At 42.0% G+C, this 22,194-nt stretch overlaps 1 long non-coding RNA gene across 19 annotated transcripts in view; it reads right to left on the bottom strand.

Moving 5' to 3' along the window:
* LOC121478588 overlaps window positions 1-22,194 on the bottom strand; it is a 109,437-nt gene that overhangs the window by 52,779 nt on the left and 34,464 nt on the right. For 10 of the 19 annotated variants that reach the window (XR_005984528.1, XR_005984527.1, XR_005984526.1 and 7 more), the window contains exons 4-7: window positions 6,323-6,446; window positions 5,875-5,948; window positions 4,611-4,773; window positions 2,681-2,826 (exon numbers count right to left, since the gene is read on the bottom strand). This is a non-coding gene — a long non-coding RNA (uncharacterized LOC121478588). The remainder of the gene's footprint in view (window positions 1-2,680; window positions 2,827-4,610; window positions 4,774-5,874; window positions 5,949-6,322; window positions 6,447-22,194) is intronic. The other 9 variants (XR_005984536.1, XR_005984534.1, XR_005984539.1 and 6 more) reach the window with 2 other exon arrangements.

Here is a 22,194-nt window from a genome sequence, read left to right as displayed (position 1 = left end):
TTAAATTGCTCAATGTGAATATAGTGAATTACTAATATTACACTGTATGTTAACTACCTGGATTTAAATAAAAACTTAAAAAAAAAAGAAATTACACATCCACACCCTCTGCCATGTGGCTTTGCAGAACCATCTTCTAGAAAATGTGACATAATGCCCTACCTAATTTCCTTTGGGCATGGTCATGAGACTTGCTTGGGCCAACAGAATGTCAGCAAGTGTGAAAAACACAGACTTTCTACTGTGCATTTGTGATTTGGATGGTCCTCCTGCTCTGTTTTGAGCCTCCATGAGAAAAACCTGATCCAGACAGCCAATGCTTCTTCAGCATAGAGACACAAACTGCAGATTAAATCAGCCAAAACACAGCCCACCCATGGATTTGAAAGCATGAGATGGAATATCTGTTGCTATAAACCACAGAGATGTGAAGGTGTTTTCTATGTAACAAAAACTAATACATGATTCAGCCTTTTCCATGTTGCATCTTTTTAAATATTTTTCCAAATGAGCAGTCTCCTGCCCCTATTACAATTCACATTCCATAAGAAATAACTAAGATTACTTATAACTATTTGGGGACACAGAATAATGTAAGTAATCCTGATGGTTTGTGCAAATCACAGCAAGTGTGTCCTTGCTACCAGGTACCAACTCCTGAATATAGGAAGACCATTACCCCATTACAGCACATCAATCATGGAAAAGAGGAGTCCAGCTCAACACTCAAACCATTCTCTAAACCTAAAATAAAATGCTAAGACACAGAGAGGTAAAGAAATGCAAAGAGTCATTTAATGGTTATACTTTTGTGTACGAAAATGCAGAATAATTTAGGAAAATGAAATCCATTTCTAGGTTTATAGACTAATGCACAAAAGAAACAAACAAGACTGATGATTTTCTAGGTTGGCTCACCCAATTCTGTTTGATTAGCCCTTTTCTAATTCAGTCCAGGAGTGAGTTGATCAGATCACACTATGAATAAGTATGGAGACAGGATGAACTCAGTTCTCCTGACTCCAGACCTTTAATTCCTTCCTCTCTACCTTGATACCATTATTAAGAAAACAAAATCTTCTCTGTCCATATATTAGAGGAAACTTAGTTTTCTTCAAATAGCAGTCCTTAAAAACTGCAAACAGAATGGTCGGAATTCATGACTCTTCTACTGACTTCCGTGTAGGTGTGACAGGTGGATGTATTAATGGCCCCCAGTGCATCAGGACTGGGGGCACCCCATCCTATATGCCTCTCCCACCCTGACTTTGGGCTTGTCCACATGACCTGCTTTGGCCAATGAGACATCAGCAAACGTGGTATTCCTTGAGGCTGAAGCCAGAATTGCTCATTGCAGCTAGTTCTCTCAAAAAGCTTCCTCATGAGCACATGATGTAATAAGCACTGGGTGTTATACTATATGTTGGCAAATCGAATTTAAATTAAAGAAAAAGAAAGCTTTCTCATGTGAAGAAGTACCACATACCCTTTTTGAGGATGAAAGACTGTACTAGGAATGCAATATCCAACTACATCTGCTAAGCCTATCCTCCGATTGAATGCAACCAGTTGAGTGAATGCAGGAAAAATCAGTGGAAGAGACTCACACACAACTACAGAATTGTGAGAAACAACATCTCGTGTATTTTAAGCCAATAAGATCGGGGTGGTTTCTTGTATAGCAAAGATAACTGATACATTTAGAACATTCTGAACATCTCTCACAGCAAAGATTGCACTCCATCCATCTTGAGATGCAGAAAAGTCCAATCTCCTTGATCCATAGGTTGTGTGATGTCTTCTGCAGTCCATGATTGCTATGCTAGCTTGGATCTCTACTCTTTTCTCCTGAATCCAGTCTATATTTCATTGCTCTCCCATCTGTCTCCTCCTCCCCAGCTTTCATCCTCTTTCCAAAACACTGGTATATTCAGAACCCATCAAGCTATACCAGACAGAATCAACCTTCCATGGGCCCCAAAAGAGATCCAGGACCAGTGCACACAGGCTTGCAAGAAAATTTCCACATACAGTCTGCACTCTCACCCTAAGGACCAAGCCAGGCTAGATCCAACTGCCTGCTGGATGCATCAGGGAAAAAGAAGGAGCATGATCACAGACAATGTTATATGTCATGCCATATATTTAAGTTAGAAGCCATTGAAGGCTTTAAGCCAAGAATCACAATCTACCTTGCTGTAGTGGGTTGGAGGGCAAAGGAGAAGAATTGAGGAGTACAGTACATGAGCTTTCTTACTGCTGTGGCTATAGATGATATTTTTTAAATATGAGAATTTAAAGTCTTCAATTTTTACTGTCTATGGAAAGATGAAGAATAAAGAGGGAACAATATAAGCAGATAGGTAAGTAGATATGTATACATAGGAAGACAAATAGGGGAAGGAAGGAGAGAAAAAAGTAAGAAAAAGAAAAAAAGAAGGGAAGAACCAAATGCCAGGCACTGTACTAAGCATTTACCTCATTCAATTCTGACAACCCTATTAGGCAGTATAGCACACCATTGTGACACTATGGATTATTGTTAAAAAATATTCAGTCCCTCCCCTACCACCTCCATGCTGAAGTATAATTCACTCACTTCAGGTGGGTTGGATCATGTGATTTGCTTTACATAATGTAATGTTAGCAGGTGATATAACAAAAGATTTTAAAAATTTACATTTTAGCTTGTCCCTTTGTGCATCTGCCATTGCCATGAAAGACTTTGGAAAATCTGGGCCTTCGGTCCATGCTGAAGGATAAAAGATGTGTGGAACAGACCCAGCTGAGACGATTCCACTCCAGATCAGCGGACTCCCAGCTAGACTGCAGATGTGTGAAAAATAGAAGGTAAATGTCCTATTCCAATAAGATCATGCTGCTGCTTATTACACATCATATTTCAGTAAAAAACTCAGTGATTCAGGGATCCCTGGGTGGCTCAGCGGTTAGTGCCTGCCTTTGGCCCAGGGCATGATCCTGGAGCCCCCGGGATCGAGTCCCACCTCAGGCTCCCGGCATGGAGCCTTCTTCTTCTTCTGCCTGTGTCTCTGCCCCCCCCCCCGCCCTCTCTCTTTCTATGTCTATCCTGAATAAATAAATAAAAATCTTTAAAAAAAAAACTCAGTGATTCAGGCTATCATTGTTACCCCTGTTTCACAAATGAGGAAACTGAGGCACTGAGAGATTAAATGATGTGTCTAGTGATGACTGCTATGTCTCCTGTCAGAATAATTGGGGAGAATGGTGGTGCCATTAACTGAGATGGGGACACTGATTAAGGGGCAGGGCTGTTGGGCTAAAAGAATGTACTTAAAGTTGGACATGACTGGTGCCAGCAAAACAAGCAGTGACTACATCAGCAGGCAGTGGAATGTGTGGCTGTCCTGTCTGGAGCCCTGAGGATGGTTGAGGCAGCCTGGAGAGGAGCTGACAGTCTGTACCTCCTGCCTGTGAACTATCCTGGTCCAGAGAAGCTCAGTCTGGACTCCCCCAAAAACTGCAGAAATAAGAATGAAGTCACAAGGTCTGACTGATTTTTAATTTTCTCCATCATAAGAAATAATCACCAAGTTGAAAATAAACCAAGCAGCCCTTTCAAGTGCATCACTAGGTTTCTCTTTCCAAATGTAACCCAGAGTTAAAACATACACTTTCCACATTTTTTCTTGGTATTGTTTTTCCTACCATGGAGTAAATGACAAACACCAGCTGAAACAGAACTCTTAGTTCCATTTGCTTTCAGTTGAACCTGGTGTTGAAGAATGCATTTGTTTTTGCAGAGATCCCTTCTCATCTGCTATCCTTCCCTGTGTGAGGAACTACAGTGTGCCTCACCTGCTGCCCTGCCTTGTTTGTGGTGGTCTTGTATCAGGTCGTCTAGAATCAGAGCCCATGGTGGGATGCTTGCAAAAATGCTTTGCTGAAGAAGTGTTCCCAGGAGAAACTAATGCAAGAGTGAGGAGGGAAGCAATAAAGAACAGAGAAAGCAGCCAAGCTGTGATGGGATTCAGGTGAGTTCCAGCCTCAGGGTGACCCCTGGTGTCCCTGGAGGGAATGACTCTACAGAAGTTGTGCCCCCTGAAGGAACAGATTCCATACCCCAGTCACTGGCCAAGGGCCTCTAGCTAAGCATCTCCGGATGAAAAAGCTCCCCTTAGCCAAGGAGCACCCCTTCAGAGAGGTGCAAGTATGAACTACTAGAAGCCAACATCACAGGAGCTAGGGACAGGTGTGTCAGCCCCATGAGGGACCTGGGCAGGGCACCAGTAGCATGTAGTACAGCAGGAATTCTCCGCTTGAGGTAGAGAGGGGGCCGACTATAGCATTAAAACCATGGTGCTGGGACCCCTGTGTCCTTTTTAACATGCACTCCCAGGCAGGGTCTGGAGGGAGTTAGTGTGGCTTCCAGGATAAACAGCATCATAAAGAAAATGCAAATGACAATCTCAAACAGAAGTAATGTGACATTAACACATGTTCACTCAACCTACAGATGCATTAATGAAGACATGCAGAGAAGGCATTTTGCAAAACCCATCTGGGGTTCTCCTTGAGTTCAGACATGTGAACAAATGCTTTGTTCCCTAAACATCATGTAGTACACTCACCTCACAAGAAGAATAACTTCCCTCGGTGCTGAAGTAGGGCAGTTTTGACTGTTCCTTGTCAATATTCTCTGTAGCCATCAACACAGCACACAGGGGACTTTCCCACCAGCACACACCCTCGGGAAACCACGGCTACCTGAGGTTGGGCTGTCTCTTCCCTTTTCTACAGATGACATGAGCATTTAGGAGTAAATAAAAGGAAAAGGAAGGTTCCGAAGAAATGAAACACAGAAAAATAGTTTACCTCTGCTGCATGATTTCAAGAATCAGATTCTGTAATAGGGCTGTTGATGGGAAACGTTTAAAGTCCCCAGTTCAAACCACAATTTACATAAGACAGGTCACACATAGAAATTTAAATGAAATTGCAAACAAGATACATGTACATGCTTGGCTTCACCTATACTTTTTGCTCTAGATTCCCAATTTTCAACACCAGATTTTTCCCTCAATGACACTTTGCTGGGCCAATGTTGGCCATGTCCTGGCTCATCTGCCTGCCAGTTTCATGAGACACTCCCACATCCCAGCTAAATTCAAATCCCTGAGTTTTTCAACCTTCCACCTCCACTTTTGCCCCTAATGCTGTTCTGAACTCACCTCACCAAAGGGCTAAGCCACACCTGGGGGTGGATTGGTTGACAGGAATGAGGCAGTTCATGGTTCAGATGAGGTCTCCAAGGCAGCAGGCTATAGCAACCCATAATTACAGAGACCCTATGAAGATCCTGTCCAGCCAGTTCTTATTAGGGACAAATCCCAAAACTTCCATTATTTGCCAAACCCCTAGTCATTCAGGTTTCTTCATTCAGATGAACCAAGCCTGTCTGGGATATCTGGAGTGACATAGCAGTTGGTGCCAGGATGGCTCAAACCTTAGACTCATGTTTCCATGCAGCACATGTGGGAAGCCAGAAGCCTGGGAAGCAAAGTGGACAAGCCACATGGGAGAAGCCAGATAAAAGTGGCATACCTCCTGGATTAGGGTATGTCTCATACCGAGAAGGCCCCATGCCAGCCTGCTATGAGAGTGTGTGTGTGTCTGTGTACTTGTGTGTGACTTCTTATAACTTTTGTTCAGTGCCCAGTCAGCACTTCCTAAACCACTCATTAAACCAGGGGTTTGGGAAGTTTCAGAAATTCCTTCAACTACCTCATCAAGCATGGAGGAATTTAGTATTGGATTCAGACATTTAAAGGTGTTAGCTTCTTAATTTTTATTTTCACACAAGTGAGTTCCAGTAAATAGTGATTAGCCACTCACCTTCATCATTGAAGTAACATGGCATTCATGATTCCACAGTTCTGACTTGAGGTGTCTTTGTCTTGGATTTCTTCCTAAAATGTCAAGAAAGAGTGCATTTCTCATTGTCCTGGGAGGCAGTGTAGAGTGAGCAAGGAGGGGGGAAACCTTAGAATGCATTCTGGCTTTGGTTGCTGGTACAATTGAAGCAACACTTATACCAAGGTAAGGAACTAGAAATTGAAAATATATAGTAAGTGACAGCATAATCTCTTCTCCTCTTTTGTCTGCTATCCCTAAAGCCCAGGGGCATTTGCATGGTATTTATTTAAGAATGTCAGGGAGCAGTGAAGTTTTATCGAGGATGATGGCTGATCACACATCAGAGAACATCATGATGATTTGATTTAATATAATCATGCCAGGTACTGTCTGGCAATTGAAACCTAAAGAATGCTCAACAGCTTACCTGGGAGATGTGTCACCTTCAATCAGCTGGTTATGAAGTAGTCCAATGGAGGGAAATATCACTGAAGATGCTTCTGTCTTAGACCTAGTGCATCTGGATCTCAAGTAGATGAAGCAGTGCCCTGCTGGAAAGATGTCCTCCAGCAAATTGGCTCTTGGTAGTTGGACAAGACACTTCTTAAATTATTTAACACACACAAATCATGCTGTAGGAACTAAAACTAAATGGCATGTAATTGTGTTCTAATTATAGCTTACAATGGCTATACTGTCACTTTACTGAAAATTATCAGAAATCCCAGAAGCTCCTGAATTAGCAGTTAATGGTATAAAAAGTGAGGACACTAAACACTGTTCTCTTTTTTTTTTTTTTACCTATAGTGGGATTTTCTAATGGAAAGGAAACAGAGCCCTGCAAGTAATTGAAATCAAATCTAAATGACTTAAGAAAAAAGGGATTTATCTGAAAGGAAACGAGATGGCACAGAAACTTAAGGGAAGCCTGGATAGCCAGACTCAGAACATGAGCACAGACAGAGGGCATCAACCAAATAGAACACAGCCAATGTTACATGTTATGTATGACACACCTGGTTAAGGCTGCAGCTCCTGCCATCTCTAGGACATGGACACACCCTTAGCACCATGATGCGAAAGGTCAGCAAGCAGGCCCACCAATGCTATGTCACCCCTCCTTCCTTTTTTTTTCTTTTTTTAAAAGATTTTATTTATTTATTCTTGAGAGATAGAAGGAGAGACAGAGCCAGAGACACAGGCAGAGACAGAGCCAGAGACACAGGCAGAGGGAGAAACAGGCTCCATGCACTGGGAGCCCGACATGGGATTCGATCCCGGGTCTCCAGGATCGCGCCCTGGGCCAAAGGCAGGCGCCAAACCACTGTGCCACCCAGGGATCCCCCCCCTCCTTCCTTTTAAAACACTCTCACCCTTTTGTCTACCTGTTCCAACTTAAAATCCATAATAGAAATGTCTGATTGGTCTATCCAAAGGCAGGCATCTGTGTCCTACCTTCCAGGAGACAGGAAGGGGTGTCTGGCTTGCCCAGCTTGCATAGCAGGGGACAGAGCCCGGACTCCCTCCAGAACACACACACAGGGGAACCCCAAAGCAGAAACAGGTTCAGAATCCACATCATCTAAAACAGTAAACACTAAAGCCTCAAATATGCAGTACAGAAATGTAATAAAATTTTAAGTTTGGCTAGGAATCTAAATAACTCAGATTGCTTCAGGAGTATAAATTAGCAAGAAAATCACTAGGCTACTCTGGAAGAGTTTTTTGTTTTATTTTCCTTCAATGCATTTCTGAAAAATAACTAAGATTGCTAGATATACAGTAATTGGAGGCTTCAGATAATGACTAATTGCTTTTATGATATTACATAAAATGTATATATGCATTTTGTGCTGTGTGGTGGTTGAACAAATTTCACTTGTGTTTGTTAAGGACTCTAGCATATTGCTAGTCATTGCTCCTTTGATGCACTGGCATTCAGCCCTAACCATATGGTTCTACCCACAGGTACCTCTAAGGACCAGGTTAGCCAAAGAAGGAAGCTAGCAAATTGCCCAACAAGAAGCATAGCAGAGCTCCCAAAGTGATGTCAAGGACCGACTCAACATCAGTAATATTGTGCTTGCTGCTCATATCCTATATCTGCAGGATGCAATGTCCACGGTCTGGCAGCCCTGACTTTACCTGAGAACGTGGCAGAAATGTCGATTCTGAGGTCTACCCCAGAACTGCGGAATCAAGCCTGCATTGTGACAAGCTCCAGGGGCACTTCTTGTGCACATGCATATTTGAGAAGCCCCAGTCTATAGCACCCAGTTCCCAGACAGGGATAGACTTCAAGGGTACCCACTGTCCTTCTGCAGTGCTGCTCACCAGCTCTGTCCACCTTGTCACCAGAGCCCCATCTCCATTTGTTAGCAGGGATGCACCCAGTTCTGAGATTGGTTTCTCACTGGATTCCCTGCCTTGGCCTCACACCCCTGTGCTGTAGGCAGCCTCTATTGTCTGTCATCTTGTGACGTTCAAGCCTGTTTTCCCCAGTGAGATTATATCATCAGGACTCTACACAGGGTTTGCTGTGCATCGCACCACTTCCCCGCCTCCTCTTTCATGGACCCTCTTCAAAGAGGCACATCCAAGGAAGGATAGCCCAAAGGCAAGGGAAGTTGCAGCCTGGATTCTGAACAGCTCCCAGTACCTCCTAGTCAGGTCTTTCTGGGAAATTCCAAGTTGCAGACCCCACCCTGCAGTCCTCTCCCTCCTTCTAGACTGCAGGTCCATGAAGTAAACACAAGGAGAGTGGCCAGCCCACCCTCAGGGCAGTCCTCAGCAGGTGCTCAAGGCTAGGGAGCAGGAACTGAAAGGGAAAGAAGGCTCAGACTTCCTCCTAGTGACGGGCCAGGCTTATTTCAGTCCCTAAGAGAGGATGTGAAAGAAGAAGTGCCTGGCACAGAAAGAACTGGAGCTAAGAAAACCCCCATTCTTCAGTGATGACCTTGCTCGCCAGTGGACTTCTCTGGATCCTCTACAGGGTGACTGTCAGGACTGTCTGTCGAGTATGTCTTCTTAAGGACCATGTGTGCAATGTGAAGCAGAGGAGAAACAAAACCGATGTCTGGACACCATTGTCCTGGAAGGATGTGTATTTAATTCCACAGGGATTCCCAGACCAAGAGCCATATACCAGCTTTTGCAATGCAGGGAAGGCCTTTCCTATATGATCCAGATACTGTTTCTTCCCCATTCATTAGAGTCAAGTAGCTACACCAGCAAGCCTGAGATTTCTGCCACTGTCTTAAGCATAAGGGAGTTGGCTGACAATAAAATCCTTTATTCTATTTTCTTCTGTTCTCAAGTGGAGAAATTTAAATTCTAGAAGGGACAAAGCTTGCATTTATCCAGGCCAGTTAATGAGGAATGCCTGACTAAATGTTGAGAATTTAGACTGCTTAGTAACTCAGCTTTAGAAACCTCAAAGGATTCCACAACTGAGCCAGAAAGGACCTTTTTCCCCATCAATTATTTGTGCTATTTTAATAAACTCCTTCAGGTCATGATCACTAAGCCCACCAATATTCATATCATTTAAAAAAATATATACACTCATTTATTTTCTTGAAGAATCAACACCAAAACCTTGAATATATTTTATAATTGATTTTTAGTCTTTCTAAGTTTAGATCTTTGGTACTGGAATCACTGAATGTTACTAAGAAGCAAGTGTAACCTGAAGGTTACATGAACAATTGCAAGACTACCTGGGGGCTCACAGACAGTGATAAGCCTGATGATTTTCATGCTATCTGTGTGTGGCTTGGAGAGCACACAGATGTGTTGCTGATGCCCCTTCCCAGCTCCCGCCCTGCTGGATGTGCTCATGTCATCCCCAGCTTCACACCCATCATTCCTTTCTCTGTTCCTTGTTGGGCCTCACCCACCACTTTCTGGACTCTACTGAAGTCTCCACACCCAGCTCACTTCCCACTTCCGCAGAAAGGGAACAGATTTGGTTTGCATCCCCTGACTAAACTCAACATCTATAAAACCTGAGTAATTCTTCCAAGGATTGTTGGAAATTAAATAAGGAAGCACATATAAAAGAACCTGCTACAAACATTGTTAAGTAGTGGGTTATCTTAGAAACATTCACTTCCCTGTCTCATTCTCCATTCCTGCCTCCTGCATTTTGTTCCCACCCTTGCCAGGTCAGGTCATCCCCATGTCCTTGCCCTGGTCCATCACCCTCTTCCCACTCATTCTCATGGCCTCAGGGATAGAAGTGTTAAATAACAAAAATTCAACTGAGTACATTTTAAAGGTCTAACTAGCTTTATTAATCAATTCAGAATCAGGTAGCATCCCATCTAGCAAGCAGAGGGGAGCTCCAAAGGGCTATAGATAAGGAAAGACTTTTAAAGGTAGACACAGAGGAAAAAAGGAAATTATTAGCACAGAATGCATTGTTTTAGGCAAGCTTACCCTCTTAAGGGGAATGGAAGGGTCTATCAGTACATTTCCTCGTGCTGAACAGGAAACTCCCCTGTGGACTGGCTAAAGGCTACATTTTGGGGGGTTGAAACTGAGGTTAGGTAAGTATTAAGTTGTGGTTTACTGACATGAGCCCTTACTTAACCAAAGCAACATGTTGGGTCTGTAGTTCTTTGGTTTTTTGTTTGTGTGTGTGTGTGTGTGTGTGCTTGTTTGTTTAACACCCCCTCCCTTTGATCAGACTCTCAGCTTAATTGAGAGATGTGATTAACATTTAAGGCATTACTGCAACTCCCAGCTACCACTATGTGGTCCTCAAAGCTTCTGTTGTTCCTTTGTGTCATGGCATCATGACATTTTTGCTTAATCTCTGTGACATTCACAGGTTATGACTTGGTAATTCTTTTCTCTCTCTTTTTCATGTTCCCGTCTTAGGAGATCGTTTGCTTGGTGGTTAGAGGCTCTGAAAACACACATTGAAAGGTTTTAAGAGAATACAACATACCAGGGGGATTATTATGATTACTATTAGCAGGATAATGCCCAAAGTTTGGACTTTACTTCAGAACCATGGTTCCTAAGACTCAAACCAATGAAAATCAAATAAGTCAAGAAAGACCCTATGGAAGGAGTCATTCTTTTAAGCCAAGTAACTTGCTCAGTACTCTAATGTAACTGAGTTTTAACTTCCCCAGGGGTGTTAATCCAGGTACAGCAAGTGTTGTTGACTCCAGAAGATACCTGTTTGTTTAGCTAAAAAATAATCAAGGGCCATTCTATTATCCAGAACAACTTTGGCCAGAGAGTCTCATGATTTTTATTGGGCAGCTATTGCTTTTGCAGTGGGTTTTGCAATAAGTTTAAGAATTAAGGAAAAGTTTCTGAATATAGCCTCATTTACCCTATCTCTAACCAGGAAAGTAGATACCTGCCAAAAGAAGGAAATCCTGAATCATGAAAGCCTCCCTGTGAGTATTCTCTAATTTGACGATGTAAATTTAAAAGAGTTGGCCAAGAAGATGTCCTATTTTGCTTGTGGAAATTTAGAGCCACGATTAGATTTTCTCCTAGCCTGAAATAAAATATTTCTCTAAATTCCAAAGGTTGCCACCACCACCACCCTCACTCTGCCTGGGAGATACAGATGAAGCCATTATCTTTCCAAGAGAATGGCAGACTAAAGAAAAGGAAAAGAAAGACAAAGGGTTTCATGTTTAAAGTATGAAGTTTGATCCATCATTTTGTGGAAGCAGTCTACTACCTCAATGCCAGCTACTTCTCTTCCTCATCAATTTAATTTGGAAGCCTGCAGATCTATACAGGACCAGATGTCAGGTGGAACCTCCTTCAGCTATGTGATGTGTACCCAAGGGTCAGTGCCTTCTAGTTTTGCAGCAGTGTTAGTCATCAAGAGCACTTTATAAGGCCCTTTCCAATGGGGCATGAGGGCCATCTTCATTTGATAACATTTCCAGAATACCTAATCACCAGGCTCTCAACTGTGACCAACAGGATCCTTTGCATTGGGATCTAAGAAGGCTTATTTAACCTGTTGATGAGAGGCTATAGCATAAACATCAGAGACTTACAGTAGCTGACCACACTATCATGAGATAACAAGGGATTGGCAGAAGGTTGTACACTGATAGTTCCAAGAAGTCTGCCAGATTTTCACTAAGGCTCATGTGATTTGCCCAGTGAAATGGGTGCCTCAATCCCCAGAGATTATAGGAGGTATACCCCCAGTGGAAAACACGTTTTTTTCACATTTTTTTCCACTGTGAGGCATCAGTCTTACAGCAGGAAAAGGCTTTAACCCAGCTGGAAAATATACAAGTGACAACAAGGACATATTGATAATCATAATAGCTCGCAGCTGAATGAATTCCAGTTGCAGGTCCAGTTCCAAGTGTCCAGAAGGAGGAGGTCTGAGTCCTCTGAAGACAAAAACAGTTTTTCTAAGATTATGAACCTGATGAGTCACACATTGCTGGTAGACTAATGTTGCAATATTAGAGAAGTCTCTGCACAAATATGTATTTATAATTTGAGTCATTTTAAACGCCCTATGGTGGGTAAATGAACGTAAAAACTGAAAGATGGGTTTTGTCAGGTAGCCAGGAAAAAACAAGCAGGCATCTTGGTTTTCTCTTAGCCCTGACTTCTTCATTTACTCCATCATTTGACCACCTTACTTTTTCTGAGCCAGGAGAAGACTGTAGCCATGTTGCATGTACATCAGGATGGATAGTGTGGCAATGAGGGGCCATTTCTTGTAAAAGCAAAATAGACTTTATCTTCATGTGCCACAATCTTACAACATAAAGAAAACTTAGTATTACCTCTCATGTGGCAATGCTTTCCATGCAGTTGAGTATGTCAAATAAGCCTAATTAGTTTGGCAAAGTCCTCCAATGTTCCAGGTCAAAAAGATTTCAGCAGACCAAAAGTTTAAAAAAAAAAAACAAAACTTTAGGGGCACCTGGGTGGCTCAGTTGGTTAAGTGTCTGCCTCAAGTCATGATCCTGGGATCCTGGGATCCAGTCAGGGGGGCTCCCTGCTCAGCAAGGAGCTTGCTTCTCCCTTTCCTCTGCCCCTCCCCCTGCTTGTGCTGTTAATCTCTCTCTCTTTTTCTCTCTCTCTCTCTCAAATAAATAAATAAATAAAAATCTTAAAAAAAAAATCATCCTAGGATTCCTAGGTGGCTCAGTGGTTTAGCATCTGCCTTTGGCCCAGGGCATGATCCCTGAGTTCCAGAATCGAGTCCCACGTCGGGCTCCCTACATGGAGCCTGCTTCTCCCTCTGCCTTTATCTCTGCCTCTCTCTGTGTGTGTCTCTCATGAATAAATAAATAAATAAAAACTTTTTTTAAAAAATCATCCTTTTAACAGAGGGAAAACCAAATTCTAATTTTTCATCCACTTACTTTTGATATTAATACTGCTTTATTCTAACTTTAATCAGTCCTGATCATAAATATTCTTTTCCCGAACAGGTTTTCTAGAAACCTTCTACAATTTTTTTCTAACATTCAAATTTTGTCCTGTGCTTTCCATCTCTAAATAATGAGCCTCACTTTAGAACAAAATTACTTTTTTCCCCAACAAAAATGTGTTTCCATTTTTTAAACTTTCTTTTAACCAAAAACACATATCTTACTTTCCTTACATAGCAAATTGTTCCTTATTAATATTTTAAACTTTTAGAAACCTAATTTCTAGTGGAAGCTAAGAAGTATGCAAGTATGAACTGTGTGCTATGCCAGCATACTTGGGACTGACAAATTAATGAATAAATTTTATAACTTTTAGAAATGTACTTTTCTATAGTGTAATCTTTTAATAAACCACAACAGATGTTTACTAGCAGACCAAATTTATCTTTAATTTCTCTGTAATAAGACAAAAGTAGATAAACCTATATCTACTGTAATTAATGTTTTAGTATTCTGTCTTATTTGGGAATGATCTACATATTTAATTAATTTAACCTAATTTATTATTAAACATAACTCTTCAAAGTGTGGCTGGCTCAGGTGGAGGAGTGTGCATACTTGATCTTTGGGCCATGAGTTCCAGGGCCCTGTCAGGGGTAGAGTTTACTTTAAAAAAATAATAAAATATAAATAAACCTAACTTAGCAAAAACATTTTTTTAAAAGATTTTGTTTATTTATTCATGAGAGACACACAGAGAGACTGGCAGAGACACAGGCAGAGGGAGAAGCAGGCTCCATGCAGGGAGCCCGACGTGGCACTGGATCCGGGGTCTCCAGGATCAGGCCCTGGGATAAAGGCAGCGCTAAACCACTGAGCCACCTGGGCTGCCCTAACTTAGCAAAATTTTAACGTTTAGGTTAGCAAGAAGATTTGGGAGACTATTTAAATTTTACCTAAATTTTTATTTTAATTGAGCCTGTTTAATTTACTTGTTCTTAGCAATTATGTGTAGATCCCTCAAAAAAAATCATGAGGCATTAAATTCAGTCATCCTCCCAAGCTGTTTTTTTAAAAATATTTTGTAACAAAGACCACATCAACATATGTTACTTTTAGTAAACTCAGGCAGAATAAAAGTTTTAATGCTGATAACTCTAAAGATATTTTGATTAAATCAACAAATGAATATTTTTCTCTATCAAGTGAACTTGGAAAAAAATTTTTGGGTTAGTTTCTATTTTTTTGAGCATTTTAGAACAGCCAGTCCTTATCAGTGTGTGCCTTTAAACAACTAAATAGAGCTCTTTGACAAATTAATGTTAGCAATACCATGAGAGCTAGAAAAATATCTCAAATTTACAACATATATATGTGGACACACAAAGAGACAGATGTAGACTCTATAGTTATTAATACTTGTGGAGAAGATCTTTAAGATTTGTATTTGTCCCTAGATCTTAGGGTCGGGGTGCTGGAGTTTGGGTACAAAAGTCCTATATTTATTTTTTTTAAGATTTTCTAATTTATTTATTTATGAGAGACACAGAGAGAGAGGGGCAGAGACACAGGCAGAGGGAGAAGCAGGCTCCGTGCAGGGAGCCCAGTGTGGGACTCGATCCCAGGTCTCCAGGATCACAACCCAAGCCAAAGGCAGACGCTCAACCACTGAGCCACGCAGGTGTCCCTCAAGAGCCCTTTTAGAAGTTAACATTTTTTAAGTTTAAATTCAACTAGCCAACATATCCTACATCATTAGTTTCAGATGTAATGTTCAATAATTCATCAGTTGCATATAAACCCAGTGCTCATCACATCACATGCCCTCCTTAATGCCCATCACCAGTTACCCCATCCCCCCACAGAAGTTTGTATTTTTAAAAAGTTTTCTTTCTTTCTTCTTTCTTTCTTCAACATTTTTTTTAATCTTTATTTATTTATGATAGTCACAGAGAGAGAGAGAGAGGCAGAGACACAGGCAGAGGGAGAAGCAGGCTCCATGCACCCGGAGCCCGATGTGGGATTCGATCCCGGGTCTCCAGTATCGTGCCCTGGGCCAAAGGCAGGCGCCAAACCGCTGCGCCACCCAGGGATCCCCGTTCTTCTTTCTTTTTCATTCACAGGTGTTTGTGGGCTGTTTTCACATTTTAAAAACATGAAAAGATGTATAAGGGACAGAGAAAAAAGGCAAATCCTTCCAAAAAGGAATTGATTTTTCCTATAGCCAGTAATTATGAGCCATTTAGGATAAATAGGAGAATTGGTAAAGAATAAGTGACATTTGAAGTCGATTTAGAAGTGCATTTCTAGTTTTGTAAAGATCTGTAAGATAAGGACAGTTGTTTTCAATCCCTCAAAGAATCGGGTTGTAGGTTAAATGACATCATGATTTGCCTGTTCAACTATATTTGTTTTTTTTCTTTGTGTACATGTTCTAATTTTAAATATTCCTTGTAGTATTGAATACCCCCTTTGGTATAAGAGGGGACTGCAAAGAGGGAGCAAAGTATATGAACTGTTTAAAATCCAGAGTCAGTCTCAATGAGAGCCAAAAGAAAGGGCACCTCCCAAGCAGTTAGAAAGCCAATCCCAGGTACAGAAATGAGACAGGCAAGAAGGCAGCAAGTATCTCTGGGACAGAGAGGATCAATAACCCATGGTTCTAGATTTGGGAAGGTAGAGACGGTGTGAAATTTTATTTTCTTCTCTCAACAGGCAGACATTCGAAGGAACTGATTATGGTGAGAATTTTCACCCTTTGCCGGCTTCTGCCAGTTTTTCCAGGATCTGCTTTGTGGGCTCTGGTAACCATCAGTTTGTCCTTAGCTATTTAAAAGAATGATGTAGTAAGTTACCAGAACATTGCTCAGTCTGTCAACCCTGGAAGGACCCATTGGGCACCCTGCTTTGAAGGTAGGTATGGGAGGGGAGGTTACGGACATTAACTTGGAGGACTTTTGTTTGCAGCTGGGCAGTCTTTTCAGAGTGGAAAAGCCATTCAGGCAGAGGATCAGTAGAATAAGCACTCAAAGGAGGGCAGAGGGGAGCAGTAGGAGTTACATAGGTCCCTCTTACATCTTCAATTCATTAGCGTTTTTGCGATGAATCTTTCAATGAAACTATTTGGAATTTTGAAACCTCTTGGAGGTTTCTATTTGCCAATTAAAACAGGTATCCTGCTCTGTTTAATTTGGGGACGCTTGCCTTTAAATGTACTTCTTATATGATCTTATCTAATTGGAGCATCCCTCTTAATGGCCATTGCATTTCTAAGTTGGAATTCTCATGAGGGCAGGCAGCAGTTTGGTAGGACCCTGGCTACAAATGGGATGTAGCTCATTTCTACTGGTCTTATTTTGGGGTCCCCTGCCTGATGGCCACCAAGCCAAGTTCCTCAAGACTCACAACATGCTTAGTAAGATGTTGCCATTTTGCTAGATGCCCGTAACTTCTGGAACTATTGTTCTTAGATATAAAATAAGCAAATGTGCTAGATGGCAGCGCACTTTAGTCTTTAGAATTTAAAGGGACAATTAGCTAAGCTATTGGTCTCTCAGAGCCAAACTAATACCTAAGAGTGATGTGCTGCTGGGTTGGGACTGTGCATATTTTACAATTACCTCACTGCACAGTTTTCTTGAGGTTAGCAGGTGAACTGGCGTCAATCTAATCCATTCTGAGAACCAGCTTATCCTCTCACAGGAGCCTTCCTGAGGTGGGGAGTACTCTAGCAGCCTTTAAATGCTCCACCTATGCCCACAAATTTTATGGTGCCTGGCATCTGAAATCCCATTAGCAATAGCCTTTATTTACACAAAACAAATGCATGCACTTTATTGTATCCATGATAATCAAGAGATGTTACTATATCATGGTCACAAGAAGGCCCTCTGTGCACTACCATCAAATCCCATGGAAACTTACTGACATTTTCCACCCAGAGAATTATGGTCTGAAAACCTAGGGGCTTGGCTCTGGGCCAACTCTTCTGCCGGCCCAAGTGGGCTCCATCTAGCAAGTAGAGCAGAGCTCCAAAGGGATAAGATAAGGAAACGTTTTTAAAGGTAGAGAGGGAGAGAAAAAAAAGGAAATTGTTAGCAAAGAACCCGATATTTTAGGCAAGGTTACATCCTCAGAGGGACAGAGGGTTTTATCAGTACATATCCTCATGCTGACCAGGAAACTCCCCTGTGGACTGATTAAAGGCTACATTTCTGGAGGGGTTGAAACTGAAGGTTTAGGTTAGATATTAAGTCATAGTTTACTGACATGGGGCCTTGAGTCACACCATTGTAGACCTATGTGTTTGTTTCTTTAACAAAGGGAATTAGATTTTCTAAGCACCATGGTGGTAATTTTAGAAAGAAACCCACATATTCACAGGATCCTTCTTGCCACAGATCCCTTGACCTCGCTTCCTCAGACAGCCCTCAGACTCTCACCCACCAAAGGAATTTGGGTCAGCACAACCATGGGGCCTGAATGAGCACTTCTGACTGGTAAATTATGGGTAATATTTGCTGAGTGTTCAACTTATCAGCAGAGAAGTAGCAATCTGAGAGAAAGTTTGCCTCAGGGGTGGAACTTCAGAGTCTGCTTCTCACTCCCATCTCCAACCACCATGTACCCTGAGAAGCTTGCATTTGGAGCCAGATTGTGATTTTCATAAGACCTGCAGCCAAGACTCAGTGAATGGTGCTTCTTGTAAAACTAAAAATAAGTGATAGCATGTGTGTGCCCATTGCTCTTTCAACAAGAATTTTATTGTTCTGAGAACTTCAGCCAAGCTCTATGTGGCATCTGGGTTCAAATAGTGACCTCCAGCCACCACTTCATCCCTGCTCCATGGACCTTGAGTTCACCTACCTCGTTGCTCACTTACCACCACTACCCGAGGCTTGGTGGCATCCTAAACAAAACCTCTAAGTCCTCCAGGCATGTGCTTAAAAGAAATTCTGTAGCCAAAGCCCCCAGCTTCCTTGATTGCACCTTGTATAATTTTCCATCCCAAGCAGGATTAACTCCCCGATTTATGTGCTTTAAACTTAAGCCCACAGCCCCTGATATTCATTGCCTTGTTCTAGAATCACCTGTGAACAATGAAGCCCATGGATACTTGACCTCCACCACTGTGCAGTGATGAGAAAGTCTTGGTGGTGTCTGGCCTTGAATGATAGCGAGAGCATTCTGTCTGGTCACTATGGAGAGCACAACTGGCTGGACCATGATCCAGCCTCTCAGAGACACAGTTCTCAGGATGTCAGCCCCAGGCAGGCTATGTGCCACCCCCCTTGTTCTGACACCAGAGGGGACAAAGGAGAGAGCCCTTGGGCTCCAGAGTGGGATCAGGGGTACTTCTGTCCACTTAAGCAGGACATAGACATCAGAGATGGCAGAGAATGGGGTGGGGTGGGAAGGGAGGAGAGTGATAAGGGAAACAAAGGCAAAAGAAATGTAGCTTCAATTAATCCCCTCACAGCTCACAGCCTGGGGATGGATTCCTGAAACGTGCAGTGTGACCTTCCTCTAGGAACTCATGGCTACCTTAATGCCATCATGTTTAGAAGTAACTTTATTGGGATTCCTGGGTGGCTCAGCAGTTAAGCATCTGCCATTGGCTCAAGGCCTGATCCTGGGATCTGGAATTGACTCCAGCATCTGGCTTCCTGTGGGAAGCCTGCTTCTCCTTCTGCCTGTGTCTCTGCCTCTGTGTCTCTCATGAATAAATCTTTAAAAAAATTTTAAAAAGTAACCTTATCTTGGCAGCAGCTGACCCCTCAAGGTCCTAAGAGCCTTGCTTCTGGATTCCTTAGAGACTTACACTCTCCCCAACCCTCACTTCAGTATACAGTCACTCCTCATAGTCCCAGTACAGCTCTATCTGCCCACAGGTCCTGTCCAATGAATGAGTAGGGAAGGAGTGAAGGTCTAGGCAGGAAACAAAGGAGGCCCCTGACTGGGCTCCAGAACTATTCCTGGCAGGTAGAGATGCTGAGATAGAATAAGATATAAGGCAACAAACCAAGATAACACAAGAATCTCAAGTTCACAAGATTTCCAATTAGTTCTCAGTAGAAGGCTGCAAATAAAACCCCACAGTGGCAACCCATCGGGACCCCTCTCATTCTAGAGAGCTTTTTCTTTTGTTTCTGTTCTCACATTCACTTAATAAGCTTTCACTTTGTTTCCCCTTTTGTGTCCACCCAGTAACCCTGCAACGAAAAGAAGGAGGAACAGCCTAAGATCTGTCCCTAAGACCAAGACCAGGGTCTCCTTCCCTGGTACTGCAGGAGCAGTGACCCTTGGTGTGACTCAGAAACAGCAGGGAGCAGGTGGGACCAGACTGGGCCCCGGGGTGTGTGTGGGTGCCTTGGGCTATCCCAGAGACTCAGTCATTAGGCCTTCTCCCTTGGGGCCCCCCTGAGACCCATCCTCACTCTTCTTCAGGGACAAGCTGCTCAGACACAACCACCAACCAGTCCCTCTTAATTATGTATTTCTAATTAATTACTCTAGTGTATTTCAGGCACAGCACTGGCTTCTAAATTTAAACTACTGTTTTGACCCATTTCCAGCCACTAGTGGGCATATTTAAGGCCTATATACTTTGATAATTAAAGCAAAAATATGCCTTTATATGTAGCATTTACCAGGGGATCCTGAAGTTTTGGAAAGGGGCTTCCTAACAAAACTCACCCAAAGAGCCTCACATTTTGCTCAGAGGGAAGGAATATTTTGGCTGACATAAACACACCACCAGCTCCCCTGCAGCCCAGTGTTCCGAGGCTCTGCACTAACCCCAGAAAGGGAGCCCCACCAGACAATTCACTGCATCTGGGAGTCTAAAGGCAATCACTGGCTAATAACACAAAGAGGTTCAGAAGATGCTCAGATAAGAATCACCCACAGTGGCTAAAACCACAGGAGAAAGTAATTGTAAAACAGGATACTAAAAGAGTTTCAAAGAATCTCCCTACAAATGACTTATGAATTACAAGTGCAAGATATATGGAGAAACCTGACAGACACTACCTTACACAAATGATCAAAATCAACATCACTAGGAATGGGACAAATCCACATCATACATCTCTTGATACAATGCCCTGAGAAGCACAAAGTGTCACCCATAGGTGTTTCTGCCAAAAATGTGTACCTTGAACCCAATTGTCAAGAAACCATTGGACAGGCACAAATTAATAATCCAAATATAGTAACATATATTGACTATTTTAATCTTTATTCATTTATTTTCTAAGTGATCTCTATACCTAATGTGTAGGGCTCACAACCCCAAGATCAAGAGTTGCATGCTCCACCGACTGAGTCATCCAGATACCCCATGAACCATTATAATAAACAATAACAATGCGTTCTGTACTCTTTAAAAATGTGAATGGCATTGAAAACTACAGCAGTTGCTCCAGATTAAAGGTGATTAAGGAAACATAATTGCTAAATGCAAAGTGTAATCCTGCCCCAGATCCTGGACCAGATGGAAAAATTCTGTAATGGACATTTTAGGGACATTTGGAGTTTTAAAAAAGAATTATCATATAATAATAGTGGATCAGTGTTAATTTTCTTAATTTGATCATTATGTTGTGATTATATATACATTTAAAAAAAGAAAGAAGATCATTTTCATAGGAATATTTCTTTCTTAGGCAGAAGTATTTAGGTGTAAAGAGTCATAAAATCCACACACTTCAAAAGGTTTAGCAAGAAATTATAATTAAAATATGTATATGTGTATATATAATTTTACATTTTGGATGTCCTTCCTCTTATAACGAGCCTGCTTTTCAAAACGCAAGTTATCTTTCAAATTATTGTTTCTAAGGGTTTATGGACTAATTCTTTGAATTATGTCTAAACTAAGAGTTAACTCTGAGGGAAGCATTGGGAACTTCCTGATGAATGAAATACATTAAATAAAGTGGTGGACATTTTGCCAACTACCTGAGCTATGTAGGGTCATTTTATACTTGCTTTTGGATTTTTGGTTGGTTGATTTTGCTGGAAAAGAAGTTTTAGGATAAAGTATAGTAATTTTAAGATAATGCAGTAGTGGTTAGAAAATTAATTTTTTAAAAGATTTTACTCACTCATTTGACAGAGAGAGAGAGCACAGGTAGAGGGAGCAGCAGGCAGAGGAAGAGGGAGAGGGGGAAGCAGATTCCCTGCAGAGCAGGGAGTCCGGTGTGGAGCTCCATCCCAGGGTACTGGGATCATGACCTGAGCCGAAGGCAGACACTTAACTGAGCAACCCAAGCACCCCAGAAAATTAATTTAAAAAAAATTTCTTAGAAAATTTCAGATATTTTTCAAAAAATTCTATGCAGCACAGTTTTTGTAGTTTACTTAAGGGGGCCTTGCAATGGTTCTTTCCCTGAGATATAAAATAATTCAAAACCATGTGCTTGTTCTTCCATAAGTTAACTTGCTTAGAGCAGGTCATGTTGGGCTTTTAATTTCTAAGCGTGCACATCAAGCCTAGGAAGATCACAGAAGGACTTGCATTTCCAGGAGTAAAGGCAGGATAGGGATCAGACCCACCTCCCACTGGACACAGTCAAAAATGTTTACTATAATAAATGTCTCAGTTTTATTTTGTTTTAATTCTTTAAAGCACCAAAGAGAGTAAGAAAGTCCAAATCAGGAGGCGGGGTAAAATGGCGGAAGAGTAGGGTCCCCAAGTCACCTGTCCCCACCAAATTACCTAGATAACTTTCAAATCATCCTGAAAACCTACGAAGTCGGCCTGAGATTTAAAGAGAGACCAGCTGGAACACTACAGTGAGAAGAGTTCATGTTTATATCAAGGTAGGAAAACGGGAAAAAATGAAGAAATGAAAAGCATCCAAGGGGAAGGGGCCCTGCAAGGAGCTGGGCTAAGGCCGCTGGCGAGTGC

The sequence above is a fragment of the Vulpes lagopus genome, chromosome 19 (genome assembly GCF_018345385.1).
Source record: "Vulpes lagopus strain Blue_001 chromosome 19, ASM1834538v1, whole genome shotgun sequence".
In the NCBI taxonomy this organism is placed as follows: Eukaryota; Metazoa; Chordata; class Mammalia; order Carnivora; family Canidae; genus Vulpes; species Vulpes lagopus.
This window is presented reverse-complemented; position numbering and strand designations above follow the sequence as displayed.